Genomic DNA, 14,918 nt, shown 5'->3' with positions numbered 1-14,918 from the left:
TGTCTGTTGCAACTGGATGTTCTAATTGTGTTTTAGGCCTTTTTTTAGTTGAGTACCAGACAAAGATCTCTGGTGGAGCTAAGAATACTTACTTCCTAGTAAACATGTATAGGATTGTGCTGTTGAAAGTGTATAAAATAAAGAATGAAGCCATAGCTCAGGGGCGGCCAACCTTTCAACTTTAGGGCTCCTGGACCTTTAACAATTGTGTAAAGAGGGAATTTCAGCAGGTGAAACTTATTGTCTCACAGATGACAAGGTGTGCCTGCTGAAATTTCCTCCTCTGCACAATTGTTACAGGCTCAGGAGCCCTACAGTTGAAAGGCTGGCCATCCCTGCTACAGCTTTTTCATCACCCAAAAGCCAATTAAGTACATGGGATAAAACTGTGGTAAAAGGAAGAATGAACACGGGCTTTTAATTCTGAATGTTAGTCTAACACAATCAAGAGTCACTGACATACTTAAATATGGTGCCTTAGAATTGTCAGTACTCAGGAATGCATGTTGAAAAACTGTTTCAGAACAGAGAACTTTTAGAGGATATTTGGGAAGAAAAGAGTAAAAAAATAAAGTAATACATAGACAAAGATATTATAGGAAAGAGGATTTAAGTACACTGAAGAGAGAGTGCCAAGAAAAGCATAAATAGTAGCTAACAGGGTAATAGGGTTATTGGAACACTGCAAAACAGGAAAGAGATTTGATAATTTTTTCCCATTTTGTAGATGACACCTGAAAGTCATTTTCACCCACAATAAGCGGCATGATGACCCCACATAGCATCATTTTTTTTTTAAAAAAAAAGCAGTTTAACATGCAAATTAATAATGGTGCCTTGTAATGGGGGAGGACAGCCAGCAGAACTACATGATAGGGTGCTGCATACAAGCAGTTGCTCCACAGAGCAGTCCCATGGAGTTTGGATGTTAAGCACTTCTCACATTGTTGCTTATTTGTGTTAATCAGATATAAGCGACAAATAAAAATGCATGAAGCTGAAATCAAGCTTGATACCATTATGACCGAAAGTTATTCTGCAAGGAGAGAACCGTGAAATGTGACGGACACAAATATGCAGAAAGAGAGCACGCAATAGGAGAGAGAAGAGAAGAGTTCTGGGAAAAGCATAGATGTACAACTGAATACTGTTTTATACAACTGCTTGCCACATTAAGCAGGCTTCTGTATTGGCCAACTGTGGAAGAGCCATGCTATGCCAAGGAATTAGTGGTCTACATAGTTTCTCCCCTATGGTCAATCTGTCCCTCCATTATTGGGTTAATCTTTGGGAGACGTGCTGGGGCACACTTAGTCTACACTTAATCTTATCAGAAGACATTCTGGGCAGTATGCCAAGATCATGTGCTTGGGATTACAACCTCCCAAGATTACATCAGCTACTTTTCTGACTAAGGAAGCAATTGTATCCTGCGCTGGAACAGGCAAGCCAAGAGGCTTGTGCTGTATCCAGCACAGGATACGGGCCATAAGCAGCTCAGAGAGAGGTAAGGGGAAACATTTCCCCTTACCTCTGGGTAAGGACTGCTGGCCCCTATGGGTCTCCTCTTGAGGTGGCACAAGTCCGAAGAGAGTAGAGTGGCTTGGAGCCGCTCTGTTCTCCCCAGGAAAGAGGGTTGGGATCTGGCATAACTGCTGGATTCAAGCCCCGTCTCCTGCTCCCAACCCCCCTGCCACCAGGGCCACCCACTGTCTGCACTCTCCCCACCCAGAAATGCCTCCCTCCCACCTCTGCCCCACTCCCCCAGTCTATCTCAGAGGCTCGCGTTGGCCCAGTTGGGACTTCTCTGAGTGCCGGCCTGGCTTCCTCCTGAGTAGGTGCAAATGTGCCTTATGGCACATTTGTGACCCTCCTGGGCCGGCGCAAGGGCTGGACTGCGCCGTAAATGATATAAAACTGCGCTTGAGACGTTATTTAATGGCATCAGCAGAAGGAATTGTGTGTGGTCAGCTGCAGATGAACCATATAAAAGTCACTCATGAGGGGGATATATCTGATAGCAATTCTGGTGTAGTGCAGTGTCTCCCAACTTGGTTCTTGCCAGAACCTTTAGGAATACTTGAAAAAGAATTGCATAATGGCCGAAAAAGGCAGGTATACGTATATTAGAATGCTTTGTGGGGATGGCAAGGCAGGAAGGAAGGCAGCTAGCTGGCTGCAAAAGCCTGACCAACTGCTAGTTCTTGATCATTAATTCAGGTATTGTCAGATATGAATCTGTCAATGAAAACTAGCACAGTAAAAAAGTTCAAACATCGTGTGGAAAGTGATCAGTCACCAAGAATTTCTCAGGACATGTCTAACACTTTGGTGCAAAACAGTGAAAAAGCATAGTGTTCAGTTCCTCAAACAGGTAAAAAGAGAAAACACTGCAATTAATACAGGCAGTGGCATTGCTAGGGGGTGCAGGCTGCACAGGGTGATGCACCTGGGGTTTTGACACCACTACTGGCCAAAATTTTTAAAATCTTGGAATTTTTGAATAATACCACAATTTTATATATCAATAAAAATGCGTAATTTCATGCAGAATGCAATCCAAAGTTATAGCCAAAAAAAACAGTGTGGTGGGGCAATGGAATGCCCACCTCCTGGGGCGTTTCCCCAACCACTGCATAGGTCCTTCACAGTGACATGCTGGCCTCCCTCACTAGGTGACGCTAACTTTAGTGACGCCACTGAATACGTGAAGTATGGTTTTCTGTATATAGTAGGTGAGGGCTGTTCTAAGTGTGTGAGGAAGTATTAGTCAATGGTAGCATGAAATCTTCTTTGCTCTTGTGGCATTTACAAACAAAACATGCCAACTATACCAACATGGATATGGAGTTAATGGTAACATTAACATGGTAACATTAATAAATTAAAGATCAATAAGTCACCGGGCCCTGATGGCATCCACCCAAGAGTTATTAAGGAATTAAAGAATGAAGTTGTTGATCTCTTGACTAAAATATGCAACTTGTCCCTCAAAACGGCCACGGTGCCAGAAGATTGGAGGATAGCAAATGTCACACCTATCTTTAAAAAGGGAAAGAGGGGGGACCCAGGAAACTATAGGCTGGTCAGCCTAACATCTATACTGGCTAAGGTGGTGGAATGCCTAATCAAAGATAGAATCTCAAAACACATAGACGAACAGGCCTTGCTGAGGGAGAGTCAGCATGGCTTCTGTAAGCGTAAGTCTTGCCTCACAAACCTTTTAGAATTCTTTGAAAAGGTCAGCAGGCATGTGGATGTGGGAGAACCCCTGGACATTATACATATATCTGGACTTTCAGAAGGCATTCGACATGGTCCCTCACCAAAGGCTACTAAAAAAACTCCACAGTCAGGGAATTAGAGGACAAGTCCTCTCATGGATTGAGAACTGGTTGGAGGCCAGGAAGCAGAGAGTGGGTGTCAATGGGCAATTTTCACAATGGAGAGAGGTGAAAAGCGGTGTGCCCCAAGGATCTGTCCTGGGACCGGTGCTTTTCAACCTATTCATAAATGACCTGGAGACAGGGGTGAGCAGTGAGGTGGCTAAGTTTACAGACGACACCAAACTTTTCCGAGTGGTGAAGACCAGACGTGATTATGAGGAGCTCCAGAAGGATCTCTCCAAACTGGCAGAATGGGCAGCAAAATGGCAGATGTGTTTCAATGTAAGTAAGTGTAAAGTCATGCACATTGGGGCAAAAAATCAAAATCACATAAAAGACTAATAGGTTCTGAGCTGTCTGTGACAAATCAGGAGAGAGATCTTGGGGTGGTGGTGGACAGGTCGATGAAAGTGTCGACCCAATGTGCGGCGGCAGCAAAGAAGGCCAGTTCTATGCTTGAGATCATTAGAAAAGGTATTGAGAACAAAAAGGCTAATATTATAATGCCATTATACAAATCGATGGTAAGGCCATACCTGGAGTATTGTGTCCAGTTCTGGTCACCACATCTCAAAAAGGACATAGCGGAAAAGGAAAAAGTGCAAAAGAGAGTGACTAAGAAGATTACGGGGCTGGGGCACCTTCCTTATGAGGAAAGGCTACGGCGTTTGGGCTTCTTCAGCCTAGAAAAGACACCTGAGGGGGGGCATGATTGAGACATACAAAATTATGCAGGGGATGGACAGAGTGGATAGAGAGATGCTCTTTACACTCTCACATAACACCAAAACCAGGGGACATCCACTAAAATTGAGTGTTGGGAGGGTTAGGACAGACAAAAGAAAATATTTCTTTACTAGGCGTGTGGTCGGTCTGTGGAACTCCTTGCTGCAGGATGTGGTGACAGCGTCTGGCCTGGATGCCTTTAAAAGGGGATTGGACAAGTTTCTGGAGGAAAAATCCATTATAGGTTACAAGCCAAGATTTGTATGTGCAGCCTCCTGATTTTAGAAATGGGTTATGTCAGAATGCCAGATGCAAGGGAGGGCACCAGGATGAGGTCTCTTGTTAACTGGTGTGCTCCCTGTGGCATTTGGTTCCTAGTCCTAGGAAGCTGGACTAGATGGGCCTATGGCCTGATCCAGTGGGGCTGTTCTTATGCTCTTATGCGTTGGTGGAGAGGACTTTCTCTTCTTATGCCTTCATAAAAAATGAACACCAAAGTAAGCTAAATGCAGTTCCAGCTTTAAGATGGTATCTTACATCAGTTGAACCTAATATCCAAAAACGATGTGCCTCAAAACTAGCTCAAGGATCACAGTGAACATTTGTTGTGTGTTTTATAACAATTATTCCACTACTTGGCCATTTATTTACAGTTACAACATATAAATATGAAATAACAGCAACTATATTAATTACAAAGATTTTGCTAATATGAGGGGTACAATTTATGGAAATGGCCTGCCAAGGGGTACACAAGTGAAAAAGGGTTGGGAATGACTGGTGTAGTGGTTTGGGAGTTGGACTTAGAGCTGGATGATCCAGTTCCAAACCCCTGCTCAGCCATGAAGGTGACCTTGGACCATTCACTATCTCCCAGCTTCACTCTATCTCACAGAGTTGTTGTGAGGACAAAAGGAGGGAAGGACCCATGTACACTACCCTGAGCCCGTGGAGGAAAAGTGGTATAAAAATGTGAAAAGGAGAAACATAAAAATGATGTGCTTTGTTGTTATCTGTTTAAAGGAAATTGTTTGCAGGGTAACAAATCCCAGTTTCTCTCTTTCTTCTCTTCACTGGTGTGCTCCTTTTTTCAGTATCTGAAAAGAACCTTTGCCATTCTAGCTATATAGCATCTTATTATCATTCTTTACAAGAGACAACTATCATATGTCCTTCTAAATGACAATTATAGATTTATTTGTGCAGAAAAGCTCTTGCCTTTGTAATGTTCAATTTGAGAAATATTTGTTTGTGTTATGTATCCTCTGCATTTAAAACGTTACTTTGTAATTAAAATTTAGATTTGTTTTTCAATGAAGAACATGCATTTTACATAGTTTGTAGCAAAGACAAGAAGGCATTTCATAACACCTTAAGACCAGTGCATTTATTTCACCTTATGCTTTCATGGAATAGAGTCCAGTTCATCTCATGAAGTTCATGAAATGTTATGGTGAAATAAATGTGTCAGTCTTAAAAGTGATACAAGATTCTTTGGGTGTTTTGCTTCACTATACTACCATGGGTATGCTTCTGTGAGACTTGGGCTTCTGAATGGACTTGCTTCATTTCAAGGGGCGTGAATCATTGGAAAATCTGGTTGATCCTTTTCTGCCCTGAAGGACTGGTATTTGCAGAAACACATACCAGAACTGCAGACAAGCACAAATGGTAAGTGATTAGGCAAAGAAACCAACATGTAAATGGTCCAGGGTTATCTTTGTTTCTTAGTCTCATTGCAAATGAAAAGATTCATGCAACCCTAGTGATTGTGCTTAACATACAAACTGCTGAGCAGGCAGTGCTATTAGGAGTGAAGGTGCTAATTGTGCTCCTTCCAATAATGCACTGATACTAATCATCTTCTGAAAGAAGCAAGAGGATATCTAGCTACAAGGGAAAACAGTGGAGGTGCAAATGAAAGTGACAGCAGGAACATTCAAGAATTTCTTTGAATGTCTATAAAAAGGAATCCAAATTAACATGGTCTAAAAGTTGAAGTTGAACCCTGCTGCATCCAAATGAATGTGCATATAGATCAACATCTTGTTTCACCCAGTGGCCAACAAGATCTTTTTGGAATCTCAGAGGCAGAGCTCCCATCCGATAATCCTTCCCCACTATTGCTCCTTGTGTTCCTTGTGTTCACAGCATATGGCCTCTGAATCTGGAAGTTTCATATCACCATTGCAACTAATAGCCATTCCTAACCTCCATGAATTTGTCTAATCCTCTTTCATGAAATTGATGCCGTTGTCTATATCACCACTACTTGTGGCAGCGAGTTCCATTTGTTAATTGTGCATCATGTAAAGAAGGACTTTCTTTTGTCTGTCTTGAATGTACAGTTTTCTCTGAGTGAGCCTGAGTTCTGGTATAGTGGAATGAAAAGAAAAAGTTCTATCCACCTTCTTTACACCATGCATATTTTTATAATTTTCCAGATCATTTAATCATCATGTATCAAATATGGATAATGTGATGAAGCAATGTCTAAATTGTTTTTTTTTGGGGGGGGGAGGGTCGTGGTAGTAGTGATAATTAATGCAGTGATTCTAAAACAATCTGAACTTGGACCTCCCTTCTAAATTTGCAGTCCTTCCTGAAGCCTGCCAGAAACAATAAGCTGTTCAACCAAAGAATGTGCAGCAATCCTTGCAAACAGTCATGTTCATACAGCCTTCTGCTGTATGCAAATATCTGTGAACTGGGATCATTATTGTACACTGATAGCCGAAGAGGGACTGAGCAGGATCACTCTAATCCTTTCCTAAAATCTCACACAAGAATAAAGAGAATAGCATCTCTTTCTGAACTACTTCATAAAACATGCTGGAACAATGGACCAGTAATGGTGTAGTGACCCCTATACATCCAAACTGAATCAATGTACCCAGGATTTGGAGAGGAAGTTGCTTCTGGATCCTCGAAATTCACACATTCCATCAAGATACTTCATGATCCTAAGGGGATGCACACTTGAGATCCACTGGCATGCCATAAGTTTATATTACAATTTAGAGAAGAAATAAAAGATTACAGTCACAGGAAAACATGCTGATTAGTAAATACAGTCAGTTCTCTTCACATGCAAATTCGCTATCTGTGAATTTGCTTATCTGCGAGGAGCAGAACTGCCACCTACTTTCATTAACTGCAACTCTGTTCTTGTAATCTGTGGATACTGTGCCAGTGCACTCAATGTGGGGGTGGGCTTGGCACAACTATGAGCAGGCAGGAGTGAGAGAAGTTTGGGAGGAGGAGGAGAAAAGACAGTGGCCTCCTCACAAACAGAAGGTACAACTGGTACTGTGCAGGGACAAGAGAAAGAGATGCCTGTACAATATATGGCCAACAGAAGAGGGGATGTTGGCCCATGGAGAATTGGTCACATTTGTGTCAGCTTCCAGCCATGCCCTACCATCTTGGGCACCATCTTGGGGATTCCAGCTAAACCTTCAGAACCCTGATGATGAGAGGCCTATGGAAGGTCTGCTCTGGGGCTGGGAGAAACCCAGGGAAGGTGCCTAGAGACAGGTGGAGGAGCATGATGGGTGAAGTAACCCCCTCCCCACTGCTGAGCTCTGAGGCCTCATTGTTGAACCAGCAACCATCAATGAGTCAAGGGATATCCAATGCTAAGGAGGAAGCATCAGATGCTGGAGATGTTAATGAGCCCTCACTACCACTCAGCCCTATGGACTTCAAGTTAAGATTCAGGTTCCTAAATCTTATGGCATGTTCTTATGGCACGTTTGCGACTCCCCTGGGCTGGCGCAAAGCACTTGCGCCGGCCCAAGGGTACCTTAGGATTGCGCTCAGTGTGTTACTGTTAATACAAGTCAGTCTCTGACCCTTAAAATATATTATTGAGGAGAAGTTTTTGAGGAGAAGGAAGCAAAATAGGATGCACAAAGGTTACCAGGCATTTGTATCAGACACTCATTTTGTGAGGAAGAAAACCTTGCAACTTATCAGTCACCTGTTATGATAGAGTGAAATGAATATCAGCTGGCTAGAAGTGCTTTAAAAGTATGATTTCAACAACAGGGGAAAAATTCCTGGTTGACAATGTAATTTTTTTTAAGAAGATGGCCAAAAAAGGACATTTAAGTAGCACTTTTGCAATACTGCAGCAATTTTTCTGTGCATGTGTACCTTGACAGTCTAAAGAATTAAAATATTCATATTTTGGCCAAGGAAGAAAAGGAAAGATTAACTTGGAGGATCCAGCACATGTGGGACTGGCTTGATGTGCCTTTTTAGAACTTGTATGTAAAGGCTCTCTTAACCTAGGTTGGTCCTGCAGTATGTCCAAATAGGCTCTTTTTTCTCAGATCAAATAACCTAATTGGCTCCTACCGGCTTGCAGCTCTCATCTTGGGAATTGCCCCATCTTAAGATGGAGACCATCTGTTTGAAGCCACTGCCATAGTGACTACAGGGTTGAATAGTAGTTTCCTGGCAATCTCACAGACATTTGTGTGCCTGGTGGAAGTCCCTTATATTCTGGATTGGTGGCCATACATTGAACAACAAATTCTTCAACTTCTTTGATTCAAAAATTTCCCTTTTATTACAGAATAAACCTCATAGTATTGTGTTGTAAAGATATTCCATGTTACATATGCATTTGTTTCTTTTGAAGGCAAATTTACTCACATAAGCTTCAACTATGTAACTGTTTTAAAAAAATCCAATACTAACATTCTCCATTGAAATTGTATTTTACTAGTCCCACTAATACATAATGACTAGGGATGTGATTTTTTTTTTGGTGATAATGAAATAGAAACATAAGAACATAAGAACAGCAAACACATAACACTCTTTTCTGCACTTCTAATTTTTTTTTAAAACCACCTCCAAATCTGCAAAAAAAAAAAAAAATCAAAAAGCAAAACTGTTTTCTAACATCTCTACCTATTGGTCACTATAGGCTGGTTAGGCTGGACTAGAGGAGTGCATAGGTAATCACTGCAGCTGCATCTGCTGACACTGTATCAGCTACCAAGTACACTTTAAGTAATTATAATTTATAATTCTGATTTATAAAAATGGACCCTTGGAATAAAAACACACAATACCACTCTATGTGCTTTTCCTTCTTGAGAAAAAAAAAATCTGCAAAAAAATAAAAACATTTAAGAACACCTCTACTAATGACACAGTGCTGCCATCCAAGCTTTTGTTGGTTTAAATACCAAGCACTACTAATAGCTTAGTAGTGACTTTGACCCTTGTACTGTACTGAGTCAGTATCTGGTGAGACTTTATGTTGCTGTTACAATTTTAACCTCCATCTCATGAAGTACCTCTGTATTTTACTGCGTGCTTTTAATCTGCTGCTATGTATTTTATCTTGTTTTAATTGTTTTTAAGTGTTTTGTATTTTTAATGTTTATCTGTTTCCTTGTTTCCTTGTATTTTAACTTGATTGTTAGCCACCTTGGGTGCCCTTTGGGGAGAAAGGCAGAATACAAATCTAATAAATAAATAAATAAATAAATAAAATATTTGCAAGTTATGATAAATATCTTGGCACTTGGGTCCCTATCTTGGTTTACTGAGAAACCATAGGGCGCAATCCTATCTTGCGCTGGAACAGACAAGCGTGAGACAGGGCACCACAGTGCCTCGGCTGAAGGTAAGGAGAAACTCTTTCCCCTACCCCTGGGTAAGCTATTGCAGCCCCTATGGGTCTCCTTGGACTTGCTCCACTTCCTGAGGTGGCACAAGTCCGAAGAGAGTGAAGCGACTTGAAGTCGCTCTGCGCTGCTTGGGGAAAGGGGCTGGTATCCAATATAACTGCTGGGTCCCAGCACTGTCTCCAGCTCCCTCCCCACCTGCCCCAGGGCCGCCCACCACCTGCCCTCCCCCTTTCCCGGAACATCTCTCTCCCGCCTCTTTCCCGCCTCCTCCCCGCCCACTCCAGAGCTTTGCGTTGGCTGAGCTTGGCCAACGCAAGATTTGGTCCCTCTGCTGGTGTGGAGGCTGAATTCAGCCTCCACATGCCGGCCTAACAGACTCACAGGGAGGCACAAATGTGCCTTATGGCACCTCAGTTTTGCATCCATATTGAATTAGTTTCAATAAATAGCTATTAGCAGGTGGACGTCTGTAAAAAACAATGCCCTCTTGACTGTTGAAACTGGTTATATTATATAACAGGGGTGTCAGCATTTTGATAGGAGGGCCACATCATCTCTCTGACACTGTGTCAGGAGTCGGGGAACAAAAATAATTAATTTACATTTCAAATTTGCATAAATTTACATAAATGAATATATTAAGAGATGGAACTTATATGAATGAATGAAGGTCTTGCAGGAGCTCAAGGCCTAAAAAAGTCCTTGCACAAAGCAAGGCTAGCCTTTCCTTCACTGCCAGTACTGCATCACAGACGTGAAACAGCAAGTAGTGGAGGGAGCCCTTGTCCCACAGCTCAGGTGAGAGGTCAAACATTCGTCCTCACACTGAGAGCAGTTGCGTTGGGCCAGCATGGGCTCCAGTAAGTTTCCGGAGGGCCAGGGGCTCACTGGAGACTGGGGTTCCTCATGGACCAGATTGGTTGAAGATGGCTGCACTGTTTTATTCTTTTGGTCAGGGCTCAGTTCAGTTCAGTAGACCTTTATTGGCATAAAATACAGAGAAAGAACAAAACAAAACAAAAATATACAAAGACACCACAACATAGACATCAGTCTTTTCCTCACATACTGCCCAGAGTTCCAGAGCTCTGCCTGGCAATTACCCCAGATAAAAAGGCAGCGACCCTATCAAGGGTCTCAGAGTCAGATGTGGAAAGGAGAGACTGAAGCATGATTGAGTCCTCCCAGCCCTGCATCCTAGTTAGCAAAGGGCCTAGATATTTCTTGCGTGAGACGTCATGAAGTGGGCAGTAGAAAAGGGTATGTGTTATGGTCTCAATACAATCCCTACCACACTTGCATTTCCTCTCCGAGTAGGGAATACCACTGAACCTGCCCGATAACACGGCTGATGGAAGAGCATTACATCTTGCAAGTGTGAATGCTCTCCGAGCCTGTGGGCACTCCAGGTGATAAAAGAAGGAGGCCAGTTTCCCGAAACTGATTGGAACATGGAGATAGAGTGGAGAGCATGTGGTTCTGGCGGCACTAAACAGCTCTTGTTGTTCGATGTCAAGAATTCTTTCTTTGACGATTCTGTAAGCAGCATCACACCCAATCATGCCTAGCTCTGCAGTGTCCAGCCCTATTGACTTGAGCTTGGTTAGAAGATCAGTGATCTCTAATGGCAGGACTGAATCCGACAATAATTGGAGCATTAGACCAGAGGAGGTAGGGTTAAATAAAGTCCTAAACCAAAATTTCAGTAATCTAAGCCAAGCAGTCGTCTTTAGCCGAATTAACCCCACCTCAAGACACAGAACCGAGTAGGGAACGCACCTGGGTAAACCCAAAATCTTCCGCAGAAAGGAGGCTTGAATGCGTTCTAATGGTTGGGTAATAGCCTTATACCAGACGGGAGAGCCATAAAGGACCAGGGAAAGAATCTTTCCCTTAAATGCCTCCAGAGCAGCTGGAACATAACCATTGCCGCAGGTAAAAAAGAAACGGGAAATAGCTGAGGACGCCAGTTTGGATGCGTTCTGCACTGCCTTACGATGAAAAGCCCAAGTGAGCCTGTAATGGAAGTTGATTCCCAGGTACTTGAAATGCTTAACCTGCTCCATTTTATTGCCATTACAAGACCACTTAAAAGCCTTCCATCTATTGGCAAATATCATTATCTTAGATTTAGCATAGTTGATTTGCAATTTGTTGGACAGAAGATACTCTTCAGTGCGATTCAGCAGACGTTTTAGGCCAATCCTAGTATGGGATATCAGTACTGCATCATCCGCATACAGAAGTAGCGGCACTTGGCTTGCGCCAAGCTTCGGGCAATGGCTATCTACTTCCTTCAGGGATGGGGCAAGGTCGTTTAGAAACAGATTGAAAAGCATGGGGGCCAAGACACAGCCCTGTTTGACCCCTTTGTTGGTAGCGATGGAATGAGTTAGATTCCCACTCCAGGAGCGTCTAACCCTGCATGAAGTATTTAGATGGAGGGACCTAATCAGCAGCAACAATTTTTTATCAATCCCCATGTTTTCCAACTTGGACCAAAGAAGCTCCCTATCCACAGAATCGAAGGCACCTTTCAGATCAAGGAAGGCTACATAAAGGCGAGCCTTGCATATCCTAACCTGCTTATGGGCCAAATGAGATAGGATCAAACAATTGTCCAAAGTTGATTTGCCCCGACAGAAGCCAGATTGCTCGGGGCCTAAGATGCCTTGCGAAGTAACCCAGAGAGTAAGTTTATTGCATAGATATTTAGCATAAATCTTACCTATTACAGAAAGCAAACTAACGGGCCGAAAATTTCCTGGTATGGTAGGGTCACCCTTTTTATGGATAGGAATATCTGTCGCTGTAAGCCAGACATTGGGCAATAGGCCAGAACTGTCAATCACTGTAAAGACGTGGGCAAGTAACTGGGCCCACCATTCCGGATCGCCTTTTAAAAGCTCAGGTGGTATTTCATCTGGACCTGCAGCCTTCCCTGGCTTCAATTGCATAATTAGTTCTTTAATTTCCTCAGGGGTCACAGGAGGCCAGATAGGCAGATCCACAGAGGTGAAGTCAGGGTAGGCGTCTGGGGATTTGCTCTTATCGTAAAAAATGTCTGTGAAGTGTTGAACCCATGTAGATGATGGAATAATAGCAGGGTCGTATGTTTCTGATCTACACGAACCTGCTACAACTGCCCAAAATTGTTTATTATTATTATTATTATTTTTTTTTTGGTCAGGGCGTGGTGCCTTCTGGAGCATTTGTTGAGCTCTACTTTAATCAGATTGGGACCATGCAGCTAGCCTTGCATTCCCCTGTGCCCAACTTGACCAGGAGTCAATGCACATTTACTTACTAATGAGCAAATGCGGCAGTGTGGCTTAGTTTCGCTTTCCATAGGGCTCAATACATTCGCCAGCTTGGAGGGAGGGACCTCCTTCTTGAGTGTTTTTTTTGGGCTGACTTCATCAGATCAGGACCATTCTGGTGTCGCTGGATTCCTCTTGGCCTGCCCTTTCCAAAAGACTAAGGCAAGTTCGCCTATTCATGAGTAAACACACAATAGGGCTCAGTTTCACTTTCCATAGGTCTCTATGCATTTTTTTGTTTTCTGGTTTCTCAGCCTTAACTTTTGAGAGAAAGGAGATATTTCACTATGGTTTTTTCATTGCATTCCGCTGGAAATTCTGCATCCAACTGTATAGAGCATGATGGTATTATTCCTAACTACTGCGATGTTATCAATTTTGGTTTCTTGTGGTGTCACCCCCCCCAGGGCATATGTGGGGCGGACTGCCCCCACCCCTTGCTAGCTACGTCACTGTGTAGGACATATCACATCTGCAAAAAAGAAGTGGAACTTGTGACCCAATCTTATATGGGCCTTGGGCCACCAAAACACTCATTCTGGCTACAGGTATCACACGTTGGATGTACAGAAATGAGACTAGCAAAAGATACTTGTGTCCATGTCTACCTTTGCCCATAAGCATTCTTCTATGTCATGCTCATAAGGGGTATTTAAATTCAACTAGGAAAACAGTACCTAGTGGATGGCAGTTGCTCTCCACGGGTTCAGCACTCTCAATCAATGCCCTACCTGGACCTTTTAAATAGCATGTCATCCCCACTGTACACAAAAACAGAGCTGACCTGCATTTAAAGTATACTTTGGGTTTAGATAGGATTGGGCTGTTAAACATCTCTTCTGAGTCCTGGCCGGTTCAGGTGCACCACCTGAATGGGGAAGGGACAGTCCCAGAGGTTTCCTCCAGGTAAGGGAACAACTTGCCTAGATTAAGCCTCCACTACTGCTATGGATCTACTTGGACCTGCGCCAACAGTTTTGCTTGTGCAATTCTGAGTGGATCCGGGAAGCCGTATTGAGGACAGGAAGGGGGATAGGATATTGGCGGATAGGATATTTCAGAGTGCATAGGAATACACCTGACAGTGGCGTCACTAGGGTTCGTGTCACCTGGTGCAGGATGCCAGCGTGTCACCCTCCATGTGGTGGGTGGGGCAATACCCCAGGTGGTGGGCATGGTGATGTACCATCACTCCATCCCCACTGGTTTTTTGGCTGTACCTTTTGATAGAACAAAGATAGCACACATTCCGCATGAAATTACACATTGATTGATATATAACATGATAGTATTATTCTTCCAAATTATGATCTTAGTGATTTTGGTCACTAGTGGTGTCTTACACCCCCCAAGGGTGTCAACTTATTAACACCTTATTGGAGCAGTTCTCAAACCTTTAGCACCGGGACCCACTTTTTAGAATGACAATCTGTCCAAGACCCACCAGAAGTGATGTCATGGTGGAAGTGACATCATCAGGCAAATTAAAATAAATAAGTATAACTAATTAAAGTAAAACACATAATTAAATAAGCAGAAGCCAGCCCTCATTCACCAAGTGAATATCCTCTGTAGCCTGTCTGCAATAACACCCCCCTCCAAAATCAGTAAGGTTTTCAGCCCTGTCCAGTGCCCATTTCAATTTAAGAACTTCTGTTGAAACCAGATCACTGTCAGGATCTACCTGGATCTGCAAGTCTCAAAAAGGTTCACCTTATCAGCTGAAGCCTCTGTTTTGATCCTTTTTAGTGGGGGGGGGGGGGAGAGGCTGCCTTCTGGAGCAGTTGTTTAGCTCCAGGTGCATAGGATCAGGACCATTCTAGTAGCCTTGCACT

Source organism: Tiliqua scincoides, chromosome 2, assembly GCF_035046505.1.
Source record: "Tiliqua scincoides isolate rTilSci1 chromosome 2, rTilSci1.hap2, whole genome shotgun sequence".
Lineage (NCBI taxonomy): Eukaryota > Metazoa > Chordata > Lepidosauria > Squamata > Scincidae > Tiliqua > Tiliqua scincoides.
The sequence above is the reverse complement of the archived record's forward strand: the minus strand, read 5'-3'. Positions refer to the sequence as shown.